This window comes from Beta vulgaris, chromosome 6 (genome assembly GCF_026745355.1).
Source record: "Beta vulgaris subsp. vulgaris cultivar EL10 chromosome 6, EL10.2, whole genome shotgun sequence".
NCBI lineage: Eukaryota > Viridiplantae > Streptophyta > Magnoliopsida > Caryophyllales > Amaranthaceae > Beta > Beta vulgaris.
The window spans coordinates 32,070,353-32,085,238 of NC_079207.1; positions in this window are offsets into that span (position 1 = coordinate 32,070,353).

Here is a 14,886-nt window from a genome sequence, read left to right on the forward strand (position 1 = left end):
AGAAAATGAGGAAAGTTGGCGGGGGCCTAACACTGCATTTTGGTGCCATGTAATTGGTACACAACGAAAATTCTCCTAGTACCTTTGGTCCGCAAATATATATAGATGCACCATTTGGTCCCACAAATAATTTTTAGAATTTTAGTACAAGAGTCAAGAGGAGTCGAAATTAACAAGTCATAGAATTTGATTGAAGTGCATATATATATACACACACATATGACAAACTTTAGACATAAAGATGGAGGTTTAGATATTAAACCATTGATGGTTCTTACTGATTTTGTGCGGCCACCTTTTCTATGTAGGACAAAATTAGATATTTGGTCTTTTCTATTTAGGTAGAATTGAAAAAGCCACACCTTTTCTATCTTCTTTCGTCCCGTATAAAAAGAAGTTTCAACTTGTGCCAAGATATATTAATGTAAGAAGAAATTAAAACTCTCTTTCAAATTCATGTATACGTTTTTCATCATAACATAGATTTGTCAAATTTGTAGAAGATAAACTCGTAATTTGGGTCATAATGCATTTTTGGAGAATAGCATCTCTGATCTCTTTAATTTCCGTCCTTACAAATCTAAAGGATAGTTTTATTTTTAAAAGAACTAGCATATCAGATGAGAATTATTTAGGGCAAATTTCACACTATGGCTAATTTGCTTAGTGAGGGGGTTGGCAATTAACTTGCGAATAAAAATAACTTGCGTCCAAATAAAGTTGCGAGAAATAAAGAAAAGAGCGCAACAAGTTTTACGTGGAAAACCCCTTGAAAATGAGGGAAAACCCACAAGAGGATTGGTATCCTGCCAATTCACTATGTTGCTCGAGCTTGTGAGAGAATACAAGTGCTTAGCTAGAGAGACAGTAGAAAGAGTAGTAAATGATGATTTACACTATCTGAGCTAGTGGACCAATTATACTAAATTATCATAATGACGTTGCTTCATAGCCGTTTTTCTCCTTGGATAATAATTGGCTGAGATCCTATTTCAAAGGGATGCTTGGGAACGTTGCTTTTGTTGGTAGTTATCCTCAATGCCACTATCTTCTCAATGAGCGCTACTCTCCTAAGAAATAGAGGACTTGAACTGCCTTGCCACGTCATCGAGGCCGCTTGCTTCCTTGCTCGTCCAATTAAGCAAATCTAGCACACTAGCACATTTTTAAGCATGCATCTTGTTTCCATGTAAGAATAATTCGACCCATAACAAGAATATTGAACGGATTAATTTGACTAAATTTGATAGACAAGACTTTTTAGAAGTGAGAAGAAATGGTAAAGAGATCCTCGCCATTAAAGTGCTCATCGACTTATGGATTTTGATCTATTACTAAAAATTATAAAATGCAAATATTCACCATAAAGCATAGCGATGTTTGGTGGTTGTTAATCAACAAAAGAAGACTTACTTTATACTCCCTCCGTTTCTTTTTAATCTGCACACTTTCCATTTTAGTCAGTTTCTTTTTAATTTATAAACTATTACTTTTTCTATTTTTGGTAACATATCACATCTACTTTCTCCTACTTTTCCACCCATGTCATTCACTTTTTAATATTTTAACCCACTTTTTTGTTTCTCTTTCTCACTTTTTAGTTTTTCTCTCCACCTTTTTAGTTTTTCTCTCATATTTTTGTACTTCCTCTTTGGTTCTTCCCTAAAGTGAAGTGAATAAGTTAAAATGAAATGAAGGAAAAATTTAGTAGACAAGTGATTGTTTTTGTTGGGAAGCTTAATATTTATAGATGAGAGGTAATTTATTCATGATTTAATTAAATATTAGATTTGTTTGCTGAAAAAGGTTTTACCATTATAGGTGGATAATAATAATTACCATTGTTGTTGAAATTCCGATCCGGATCTTATGATCCTACGATTCTACGATCCGGAAGGATCTCACTGATCCCGATCCTACATAGGATCTTAATTTTGTAGGATCTTTCGATTCTACCCAACCACAAAAAATCACATAGTAGGATCTTAATACGATTCTACGATCCTACGACTTTATGATCCGATGCTATCGTCGAAAAATTATAAAGTAATTTCACATATTATATTTATCCTATTATATTTTCGTTGCATGTTACTTCAATCTTATAGTATTGACAAAATATCACCGTTTGTTAATGAAATAAGTCATTATTAATTTCTATAAAATTTAAACATGAGTTTCTCACCATATTCTAACGTAATTATCTCTATTTTACGAAATAGTAGGATCTTACGATCATACGATCCGATCCCACCGATTCGATCCTACCAACCCCTACAATCTGAGTAGGATCCCGATCTTGATAACATTGATAATTGTTAACCAGTTCATTATTATTACTTATTTTTACTCCTTTCGTTTTTATTTAATTGCTACATTTTTAATATGTAGGTGTTTCTTTTTAATTGCTACATTGTTTAACATTTCCTTATTTAGCGCTACTTGACCCACCATAAAGTGTTACTATTATATTTTTTTTTCTCTTTTTTCACCCAAAAATATTACTTTTTCACTTTTTCCCAATATTTTACATTAAATGGGTCAAATAATATCCTATTAAAAATTTAAAAGTGACATTGTCTAAATTGTTGTGCATACAACAATTTAGCAATTATAAAAACGGATGAATTAATTGTGTATATCTAGTACTCCCTCTGTAATTGTTTTACTTTACCCACTTACAATCATGCACAAGAATTAAGGAAGAGGAGAAAGATGAAATCTAATATTACATGGGGGTTTTGTGGACGAGCCTTGAAATCCGGAGAAAGAGAAGAGAATAGGTGTTGATGCATGTATTGTCAAAGTGCCGATCGTATTTACTTGTAAATGGAGGGAAATCCAATATTTGAACATGGAAACTAAAACCAAAAAATTTCAAAAACTACATCTTTCTTATATTAGCCACTACTATAAAGACCCAAAAACAATATAAAGCAAAAAAATGCAGAGTTTTTCTTGCACTCAACAATAGTTGGATGTCTTGGAGAGTAAAGAAAGTAGCGTATGAGAAGTTTGGGGTCTATTTAAAGACCATCAAATATTTGTACGGGTGATAATGAGTCTGACAAGCTCGCAAGCAGCTCGGGCTCGGCTCGGTCAAAGCTCGGCTCGTTGAAGCTCGGCTCGAGCTCGGGCTCGGCTCGAGCTCGGGCTCGGCTCGAGCTCGGGCTCGGCTCGAGACTTAAACGAGCCGAGCCGAGCCGAGCTAGGCAAAGCTCGGCTCGTAAAGCTCGTGAGCAGCTCGTTTATTATTTTATATTAAAAAAATTTAATACTAATTTATATTTTAATTTAGATTACAAATTATATATTTTAATTTGTGATCCAACTTCACCTCTACTCCACTAGGCACTAAAGTCCCACATTGGTTAAGAAAACAAGTATCAACCTTATTTTCTTTATAAATAGCTACTATTCCTTACTTCAACTTAAAGTTTAATTTTGTATCTCCTTGGTTGGAAAACAAAAACTATACTTTATTTTCTTCATAGAGGGAATGAAGTATAATTTTCAATAGTTGATTATTTAATACCTAAAATATTTGATAATTTTTTCTTTAGAAAAACATGGAGTCCCACATTGAAATTTTAACAATGCTAGGAGGGATTCCAAGTTATAAAAGCATATGTAAACAAAACAAGGGTATAATGAGTTTTTTTCTTAACAAAACATGGAGTCCCACATTGAAATTTTAGCAATGCTAAGAGGGATTCTAAGTTATATAAACATATGTAGAATGAGTTTGTTTATCTTAAACAAAACATAAAGTTCCACATCGAAATGGGGATAGTGAGTTTTTTTTTCTTTAACAAACCATGAAGTCCCACATTGAAATCTTAGCAATGCTAAGAGCGAAATCAAGTTATAAAAGCATATGATGGGTGAGTGAACAAGCTCACCTACTTCGAGCCAAGCCGAGCTCATTAGTCGAGCCTAAACGAGCTCGCGAGGCGAGCCTAAGCGAGCTCGCGAGCCGAGCCTAAATGAGCTCGCGAGCCGAGCTTGAGCCCCAAATTTCCATCACGAGCCGAGCTCGAGCTCGGCTCTCCCAAGCTCGGGGAGCTCACGAGCCGAGCCGAGCCTGGGAAATTTTAAACGAGCTCGAGCCGAGCCCAGTGCTATTCGGGCTCGGCTCGCTCGATAAGCACCCCTAAATATTTGTATCATTGACGCTTTATTTTTTCTTGTGCCCCATATTATATACAACAATTTGACGTATATACTAATTAATGCACAACTTTAATCATTAATATTTTTAATTTTCAGTTAATAAATATTATGAAATGATGATATGTTAAATATATCTCTATTATATAATTGAATGGCGGAGGAAGATGGTGGCCTCTCATAAAAAGTCAAATATACTCTTAATGAAATTAAATTGTCATATAAATCTTTTCTTCTTCCTACTTGTCATATTTATTGAACAAGTTATTAATGGAATTGAATTTGAAATTTCAATTAAATATTAAATTAAGGAGTTAGATTTCCTCTTCTTACCTATGTGTGAAAAAAAGTTATTCAAAAATTGTATTGATAATATAACTTGATTGACACAATTGGAAGAAAACAAATTAAAACTTGAATTTTATTTTAATAATTAGACTCATAATATCTATACTAATATATTAAAAGGCGTCTGTAAACGAGGAACGGTGCCACATGGCGCTCTTCCTAGAGAGTTTTAGTTCATGTAATCCATGTACAATAAAAAAAATTGAAATCGCATAATATAGGTTTTGATCCCATGACCTCAAGTTCATGTACTTAAGTTTTAACCACTAGACCAAGTTGTATTTAGTGTTATCATATCAAAGTACAATATTAATAAATGAAAATTTTACTTAAATTTTACTTAAATTTTAGTTGTATTTAGTCATGTTAATTAACAAAAGTAAAATTAGCTTGTAACAAATTTGAACACATGACCTCTTGCTATAATACATTACACAATTATCATCTCAATTAACTTTTAATCATGTTTTAAGTGTCCACATTATTATATTTGTACCTTTTAAATTTTGAGTTTTCCTTAATATATTTTAATATGAATGGAAAAAAATGTGTACATAAGTCACGTGGTACCTTTGTTGATCCACTAGAATTGTTCAATGTGTACATAAATCATGTTAATTAACAAAAGTAAAATTAGCTTGCAACAAAATTCGAACCCGTGACCTCTTGCTATTATACATGACACAATTACCATCTCAATTAACTTTTAATCATGCTTTAAGTGTCCACAATATTATATTTGTACCTTTTAAATGTTGAGTTTTCCCTAATATATTGTAATGTGAATGGAAAAAAAATACATACCAAGTTCGAAAAACAATACCAACCCAGGGCACAAATATTAGTCTATACAAATATATTAAAAGGCGTGCGTGACAATGTATACACGCCACGTGATACCTTTGTTACTCCACTAGAATTGTCTAATGTGTACATAAATCATGTCAATTAACAAAAGTAAAATTATCTTGCAACAAGATTTGAACCCGTGACCTCTTGCTATTATAACACAACACAATTACCATCTCAACCAACTTTTAATCATGCTTTAAGTATCCACATTATTATATTTGTACCTTTTAAATGTTGAGTTGTCCTTAATATATTTGGTGGGAATGGAAAAAAAAATGCATATCAAGTTCAAAAATACAATACCAACCCGGGGCAACGCCTGGGCCCAAATACACGTAATATATTAAAAGGCGTGTTTGACAACGTTTGTACGCCACATGGCACCTCTACTCCTCTAGAAATGTAGAATTTTTCAATATGTACATATGTCATGTCAACTAAAAAAAACTAAATTGGCTTGCAACAGGATGTGAACTCATGATATCTTGCTATTACATGAAGCATAATTACCATCTCAACCAAATTTTAGTCACGCTTCGAATGTCCACATTATTATATATGTACCTTTCAAATGTTTAGTTTTCTTTATTATACTTTAATGTGAATGTAGAAAATTGGATATCAAGTTATGAAAAAATACCACCGAAAAAATTTCCGAATTCAAATACTATTTTTATTTATAAAAAAGTTAGTAGTTCAATTTTGTGATCGAATATGCGCGCCCATGCTGTTTAGTAAGGCACTAAACCATAGTCAAGGACTTTTTTTGTCAAAAATTATCTTGATATAGAATATTCTTAAAAATTTTTAAAGTCCATAAAATTCATCTCTTGAAAACTAACGGAAAAGAGATAATGGGGGCACATTAAGATGCCTGATACTTTAATATCTTGTTGTCAACATTTAAGTTAGCTTTCGGTATTAATAAAATTCACTATCTATAGTACTATGAGTCTATGCTACTCAGCAAATATGCTTATATGTCCCATTTGTTTTTTTTTTTAAATTGATTTTAATTGATAATCCAACTTTTGAGCTATTAACTTAAATTAATTCTATTTTTTGACCTTTTTTAATAATCAAATTTTTTTTTAATATGATATGCTCATATTAAACCATGAAACTCGTAACATACTAAGATGATAAAATTAATTATCTCTTTTTCTTCTCTAATCTATCTCCCTTGCCTCACCAAGAATCCCCATCCCGTCTGACCACCCCTCCCTCACCCCCCTGCGACCACTCTCTCTCCCACCCTCATGCGAATAATCCCCAATTCACTGAAGATCCGTTTGGTAGGACGTAAAATATTTTCAGTGTAAAATAATTTTCATGGAAAACAATTTAAAATGTAAAATACAATTCAAAAATTAGTTTTGCGTTATCTAATTCCATGTAAGAAAAATGATGAAATAAAAGGGAAAGTAAGAAGGTAGTGAAAGGAATGTACAATAGAGATAAAAAAAAACAATTTTCCCTTCATTTTGAAGGGAAAATGATTTTCCATCATTATGAGAGTTATTTTACTCTAACGAAAAATGGTTTTACACTTTTTTTTGCCAATCAAATAATGTAAAACTAAAAATAGAGGAAAACAGTTTTTCAAAAAAAACGTTTTACGCCCCACCAAATGAAGCCTAGTTCTTCCTAGGGGTGAAAGTTATTCAGATAAAATCCAAAATCCAATCCAATCCAATCCAATCCGAATTAGTAGTTCGGATCGGATTCGAATTATGTTCGGATTGAATTCGGATTGAGATTTTCTGAAAAATTAGATTTTCGGATTGGATTGGATTGAGGGTAATCGGATCCAAAAATCCAATATAACCAAATAGTAATATGCTTTGTATTATGTATCTGGATTGGACTTAAGTGCTTAACTGATTTCTTATTATAAAAACCCTGTGCCATAGTACAATACACATAGCACTTCAACCCTTCCCCTAAAACACTAATAAGTGCACTTAATTCCTCATTTTCTAAATTTGCTAAGTTGTTGTTGTACTTAATTCATTTCACCAAAAAACTAGAGTTTGAAATATATCGGATTTTCGGATCGGATCCAATCCAGAGTATGAAAATTCGGATTGGATTGGATTGGAGTCAAACCCTAATTGGTTTGGATTCGGATTGAAAAATTGAAATCCAAATTTTATTCGGATCGGATTGGATTAGGCCCTAATCCAAACCGCACACCAAACCTTCACCCCTAGTTCTTCCCTAATTCCACTGATTTTGAATCGTACATCACTCATCTCTTTCTCATCGAACCCACAAAGACAAAGCTCGAGGAGAGAGAAAAAATGGCAGTGACGATCCCTTGGGGGCCGGGCTGGGCCGCGCGACCCCACATCTCCAAACTTCATCTTCTCCTCCTTACACTTGATTTCTGAAGAAGCAGCAGTTGGAAATTCATGATAATAGTAGCACCCATAATTGTGTTTATCTCAGACAATTATTGGATCATCACAAATTTTCAATTATAGAAGAAAATCCAGATGATGTTGTCGTTCTAGTAGCAGCAATAATGATAATTATCCCAGTATTAGTTATGATTGCAGTATCAATAGCAGTAATGAATGAGATTGGAATCGATGGACTAGCCATTTTTCTGAAATTGAACATTGAGATTTATTCCTCTGTTCTCAAGGTGATTAAATTTAACTGCTCTTTCTTTCATTTATGTCTATTTGCTGGTTGGAATTCTGGGTTTTTTTGTGGAAATTTGAGTAATGGGGGAATCGGGTTTTTTTTGGGATTTTTGTTCAGGGTTGAATTTTGGTTGGGGTGTCTGGTGTTGCGAGGTTGAGGATGGGAGAGGTGGCGGAGGGGACGATGTTGTTGTTGTTGGTGGCAGATAGGGGCAGGGGGTCGGGAGGGGTTTGGTAGGTTTGGTGGTGCAGAGGTTGTGCAACTGTACAGGCCCGGTCCTGATCTTTTTGGGGCTCTAGGCAAAATAGTAAATTGAGGCCGTTTAGAAAAATGCAATTTTTTTTTGAGGGGATAGAAAAATGCAATTTCAGTAACTCTTCAACAAGTTTCTCTTTTTTCTCTTTTCACTTCTACTTAAATGTCTGTTAGGCAGCATATTTGCAGATGAAAAATAAATCCAACACTCAAATCATATTACAAGAAATATAGAAAATTAGAATGGAATGACAACACCTCGACTAATGTGCAAACAAGAAATTCGGCAGGCAGCAATGAATTGCGGAGCTCCGGCAAGGCGGCAACAATGGGACCGGACCATCTTTAGTGAGGCAGAGGAACTCCAACAAAAATACATGCAATTTCTTAATAGACGGCAGTAAAAATTCCCAAAAAAAGTTCTTAATTTCGAAATTTCTTAACAATTGACTAAGAGTAAAAGTTATGAGTAATCCATTATATAAATGCAATTTTCTCCCAAATTGTGGAAAATAAATATTCCCGTTGCTATATTCACGAGAAGGATAACAACTATAATCTGGGAAATATGAAAATTTTCCATGAGTTTGATGGTGCTTAGAGAAAATTTTGGGAATTAAAAGAAAATTTTGGGAATCGAAAGAAAATTAAATTTTGATCTTGGAAATGAAGAAGATGAGAAGACGGTTTGGTGAGGTGAAGCGTGTGTTTTTCTGTTTCCCATGACACCTTCCTTTGGCAGCAATTTTTTTTTTATCTTTTTCTATTACTGAGAAAAACCAAGAGGATTGGGGCCCTTTAAGGTTTTGGCCCTGGGCCATCGCCCCTCTAAACACTCCTCAAGGCAGGGCCTGCAACTGTATGGTCGTGGTTAGTGGTGGTGTGGGGTGAAACGGGGGTGGTTGGCCATGGTGGTGGTGTTGTTGGCTAGGTGCATCGGTGGTGATGTTGGTCGTTATATGTTTTAGTTAAGTTAACTAAAACTTAAATTGATTAATTAAATTAGAACGAATTAGAACAAGACACGTGTGTAATAGAGGAGATTAATTTGAGCGAACAATCCAAATGTTGAATTACTTCGTATATCACATCAGATGTTTTATCTTAGGTCTCACTTCTCGTTATTAACTTGCCTTTGTGGCGGAAGTATAATTCATTAGAGGGGTGCAATTTTTATTTTTTTATTTTTAAGTTACGAAGTGAACCTTGCCTTTATGGCAGAAGTAACCATGGGCTAAGCAACAAAGTTTCGTGGAGTAGCTACAACAGGGAAATATTGACATAAATAATCTCAATATTTACAAATCTTTTCAAAATGACGAACTTTTAGTTATTTTTGGAATAGCTAAGTTTGGGTGGTATCCTCCCAAAATTTATCCCAAGTCTGCATGCATCAATATAACCATGGTTCTAAAATGGATTACATAAGGCAAAAAAAATTATTTTGGATAAATTTGAGAAGAACCTTGAAAATTTGGGATGATTTCTAATAATTCAAAATTACCTTATTACAAGAAAATGGGTAAAAATTGAGGTTGTTCAGATCAAATTTTAATGGGTAAAAATTGAGGTTATTCAGATCAAATTTTTAAAAGAAATTAATAAACAACCCAATAATTCAAAGGAAAGGAATGAGTCTCTCGTGAAAAAATCTAGGAAAATTCTTAATGGTTACCCTGCCTTTTAGCTTTTTACGTTTAGCAGTCAAACTTAATTTCAATTCTCAATGGTAAAAACATATTTATGATTATACATGAAAAAAAGGTAATTAACAATTTTTCACTATATACAATTGCTAAAAAGGTTGTTTTCAAACTAAGAGAGTAAATAGAGTGTAGATAGACATAACATTCTTGTAAAAATACAGTCTCATTCATCTCTTTCTAAATACGGGAATTAAATAGGTTTTCAATGAGATAAAAAGGAAAATTAGTTTTTTCAAAGGGAGCTTATTTCATTTTAGTATAAAGAACCTTAATTAATTTACAAACAACTATTTCACTAACTTTTTAGAACAAGAAATGACTATAAATACCCATTTTTCAATTATAACCATATACACGGAATTACCTTTGAGAATTAAAATTAAGTTTGGCTACCAAAGAAAAAAAAATCATATATAGTTCAAATTACCATTGAGATTTCCCAAAAATCGAATATTCCGAAATTTATTTGACATCATTTCTAACTAATTATACTTACAATTTTACTATCAAAGTCTTTATTTTTTTCGAAAAATATGACATAAATTATCTTCTGTAACTTTGTTTGAAACAAAGTCCAAAGATGACACATGTTGCTGTAAAAGAAAGGTTGACACATGTTTTTCCTTGTTAAAAAGTTTATTATTATTACTACTACTACTACTTTTCTTGTTAAAAATTTTATTATTATTACTGCTGCTGCTGCTGCTACTGTTGCTGCTGCTGCTACTACTGCTGCTGCTGCTATTACAATTATTGCTGCTACTGCTGCTGCTACTACTGCTACTGCTACTGCTGCTGCTACTGCTGCTGCTGCTGCTACTACTACTACTACTGCTACTGCTACTCCTGCTACTGCTGCTGCTGCTACTACTACTACTACTACTACTTCTGCTACTACTGCTACTACTGCGACTACTGCTACTACTACTACTGCTACTGCTACTACTACTGCTGCTGCTGCTACTGCTGCTACTACTACTTCTACTACTACTGCTACTACTGCGACTACTGCTACTACTGCTGCTACTACTGCTACTGCTGCAACTGCTGCTACTACTGCAACTACTGCTGCTAATACTGCTACTACTACTGCTGCTACTACTACTGCAACTACCGCAGCTACTACTGCTGCTAATACTGCTACTGCTGCTATTGCTGCTGCTACTACTACTACTGCTGCTGCTACTACTGCTGTTGCTGCTCTACTATTACTGCTACTGCTATTGCAACTGCAACTGCAACAGCTACTGCTACTGCTACTGCTATTGCAACTGCTACTACAACTGCTACTGCTACTGCTACTACTACTGCTACTGCTACTGCTACTGCTACTGCTACTGCTACTGCTGCTACTGCTACTGCTACTGCTACTGCTACTGCTACTACTACTACTCCTACTACTACTACTGCTACTGCTACTACTGCTACTGCTGCTACTGCTACTACTACTGCTACTACTACTACTCCTACTACTACTACTCCTACTGCTGCTACTACTACTACTGCTACTATTACTACTGCTGCTACTGCTGCTACTGCTACTACTACTGCTACTACTGCTACTACTACTACTGCTATTGCTGCTACTGCTACTGCTACTGCTACTACTGCTACTGCTACTGCTACTGCTGCTGCTGCTCTACTACTACTGCTACTGCTATTGCATCTGCAACTACAACTGCTACTGCTACTGCTACTGCTACTATTACTGCAACTGCTACTGCTACTGCTACTGCTACTGCTACTGCTATTGCTACTGCTACTCCTATTGCTACTGCTACTGCTATTGCAATTGCAACTGCAACTGCAACTCCTACTGCTACTGCTACTGCAACTGCAACTGCATATGCTACTGCTACTGCAACTGCAACTGCTACTGCTACTGCTACTGCTACTGCTACTGCTACTGCTACCGCTACTGCTACTCCTACTGCTACTACTGCTACTGCTACTGCTACTGCTACTGCTACTGCTATTGACTGCTACTACTGCTACTGCTACTACTGCTGCTGCTGCTGGCTCCTGCTCCTGCTCCTACTATTGCTACTACTACTACTGCTACTGCTACTGCTACTGCTACTGCTGCTGCTGCTGCTACTGCTACTGCTACTACTACTACTACTGCTACTGCTGCTGCTAATGCTACTGCTGCTGCTGCTGCTAGTACTACTACTACTGCTACTGCTACTCTCTGCCCTTCTTAAAAAAATTTGAAATAAAAAAATCGCGGGCTTTGAAATATTGAGCGGGCTTCAGATATATTATTCTCATTCTTTCTCCTCTCTAACGTCCCTCATCCATTTTCCTCCTTCTCTCTCCTCTCTCACGACCCTCCTCCCTTTCCTCCTTCTCTCTCATCCTCTCTTCTCTCTCAAAAACTCCTAGAAAATGCGACAAACGCGACAAAAAGCCTGAAATGATTTGCACGAATCATGCCGACGGAGTCCGATTGCCTATTGTGATACCTTTTCGGAAACGGAACGGCCCAACGAGTCAAACACACCGCTATGCTGTGACGTTTAGGCTTTTTAAGCCATCCGAGTTCGTTTAAGCCTCCAAATAGGCATTTTAAGTATTTCCGAATTTTTTTTCCTTAATTATGTATTAGGGTTTTGTTTTATGTATTTAAACATTATTAGGTTAATGTTTGGAGGTAGTTCTTGTATTTTCAGATCTATAATGTTCTTGTATACTTCTCTTTGTTTTGATTAATGTTCTTGTATACTTCTCTTTATTTTGATTAATGTTCTTGTATACTTCTTTTTGTTTTGATTTAATGTTCTTGTATACTTCTCTTTGTTTTGATTAATGTTCTTGTATTTTCATATTCGTTTTGATTAATGTTCTTGTATTTTCAGATCTATAATTTCTTCTCTTCTGTATATTAGTTTTTGTTCCTTTTTTTCATTTTCGTTTCGCCCCATCACCACCGAACCCAGCAGCCCCACCACCACCGAACCCAGCAGCCCCGCCACCAAACCCAACAGCCCCACCACCACCGAACCCAACAACCCCACCACCACCGAACCCAACAGCCCTACCACCGCAAAACACCGAACCCAGCCCCTCCACCACCATTAAACACCGAACCCATCCCCTTCACCATCAAACATGGAAACCCACCCCCTCCACCCACCAATTAACACCGAAACCCACCCCCTCCACCATCGTCATTAAAAACCGAATCCACCCCAAATCGCTAAACCACCACCGAACCCAGCCCAAACCGCAAAACCACCACCGAACCCAACCCAACCGCAAAACCACCATCGAACCCAACCCAAACCCCAAAACCACCATCGAATCTAGAAACCACCACCCAACCCAAAAACTTAAACCCCGAAACCATCCCCAACCCATAACTCACCACAGAAACAACCTCACCACCACTCTCCCCGAAACCACCATACCCACTCCCACCTTCATCCTACAACAACCCAACCCCCTCAGCCTAAAACCACCTAACCCCACCTCGAAACCTTAAACACTGCACCCACCCCAAACCCGGAAATTACAACCCAAAACCACAATCCAAACCCTTAACCCACCGTCACCCTCCCCAAAACCACCATACCTATGCCCGAAACCGCCCCAAACAAACCTGTAACCACCACAAAACCACCAAAATAGCAAAAGCACTACAACCAAATTTTGAAAGAGGGTGAGATAGAAAGGAGACGTTGCGGCGGTGAAAGTTCGGTGCTCGGAGGGTGGCGATCCGGTAGTTGGATGATCGATGAGTGATGAGAGAAGTTGGAAGACAGAGGAGAAGGAAGCAATAGATTGAAAAAGACGAGAGAAGAATAAAGAGAGAATTAAGAAGAAAAAGAAAATTGAAGAAATAAAATAAAAATATTACCTAAATAACCGGTTATAGGTCATCTGACCTAAATTTGGCAAAAATGATTCAAAGGTTGTATTATATCTGGATTTTCAAAAGGTTGGCTTATTTGGGGAATATTGGCCAAAGGTTGGCTTATTTTTGGCAATTTTTCCATAATAAATATGAACTCATATAACATAACAATAGAGCCGCAGGTGATAGCCTGATCGATGGTGTTGGCATCACCTCCTATCCCACCCCTTATGAGGAGATATCTCTAATTTTTCCCCTACTTACAAGGAATTTTATCTTACCTTATTAAAAAAAAAACAAAAATATAACAATAAAAAAATTTATAAACTAGGATATATAGCTGATTAGTTGCTAGGGATGTAAGAAAAAGTCCACTGTATCTGTATGAGTACTCTAGGCTGGCTAAAGAAAGGTATGTCTGTTGTTCTAAGCATGTTCTGCCAGCACTATTATTTTAGCTAAGAATTACAAGTTATTTTACTCACTAATGTATTATAATAGTTCTCACCCCAAAAAACAACTAAAAAAAAAAATCTATCGTGATAGTTGATCAATAGGATATAACATTAAAAACTACAGTGTATCTGTGTGTTTAGCACCGTTAATACTGAAGAATGGATTTCCTCGTCTTATTAATTATTTTACAACTAAACCCATATTTAGCTTGTGGATAGATATGCAAAGCAGAATCCGATACACCAAATCCATAATTATATTGATCAAGAATCGCACATTATCATAAGAGAAATACTATGGAAAATCAAAGATTAGATTTAGTGACCTTCATCAGCACTTGATCTTGGGAAACCAGCTCTAAAATGTTAAACATGCTGACAACTACGAACAGCCTTTATGTTTCCTCAATCATTGTAGGACACTTAGCTAGAATAGCAGCCTAAAGTAGCTCAGTCTCATATTTGGTACTAGCTCTCTTCAGTGGTAGACCCAGGAATTTGAATATGAGGATACGGAGTTACGGACGTACAACAAACACAAAAATAGTAGAAAAAATTTCATAACAATTGTTCAATACATAAGTCTTACAAC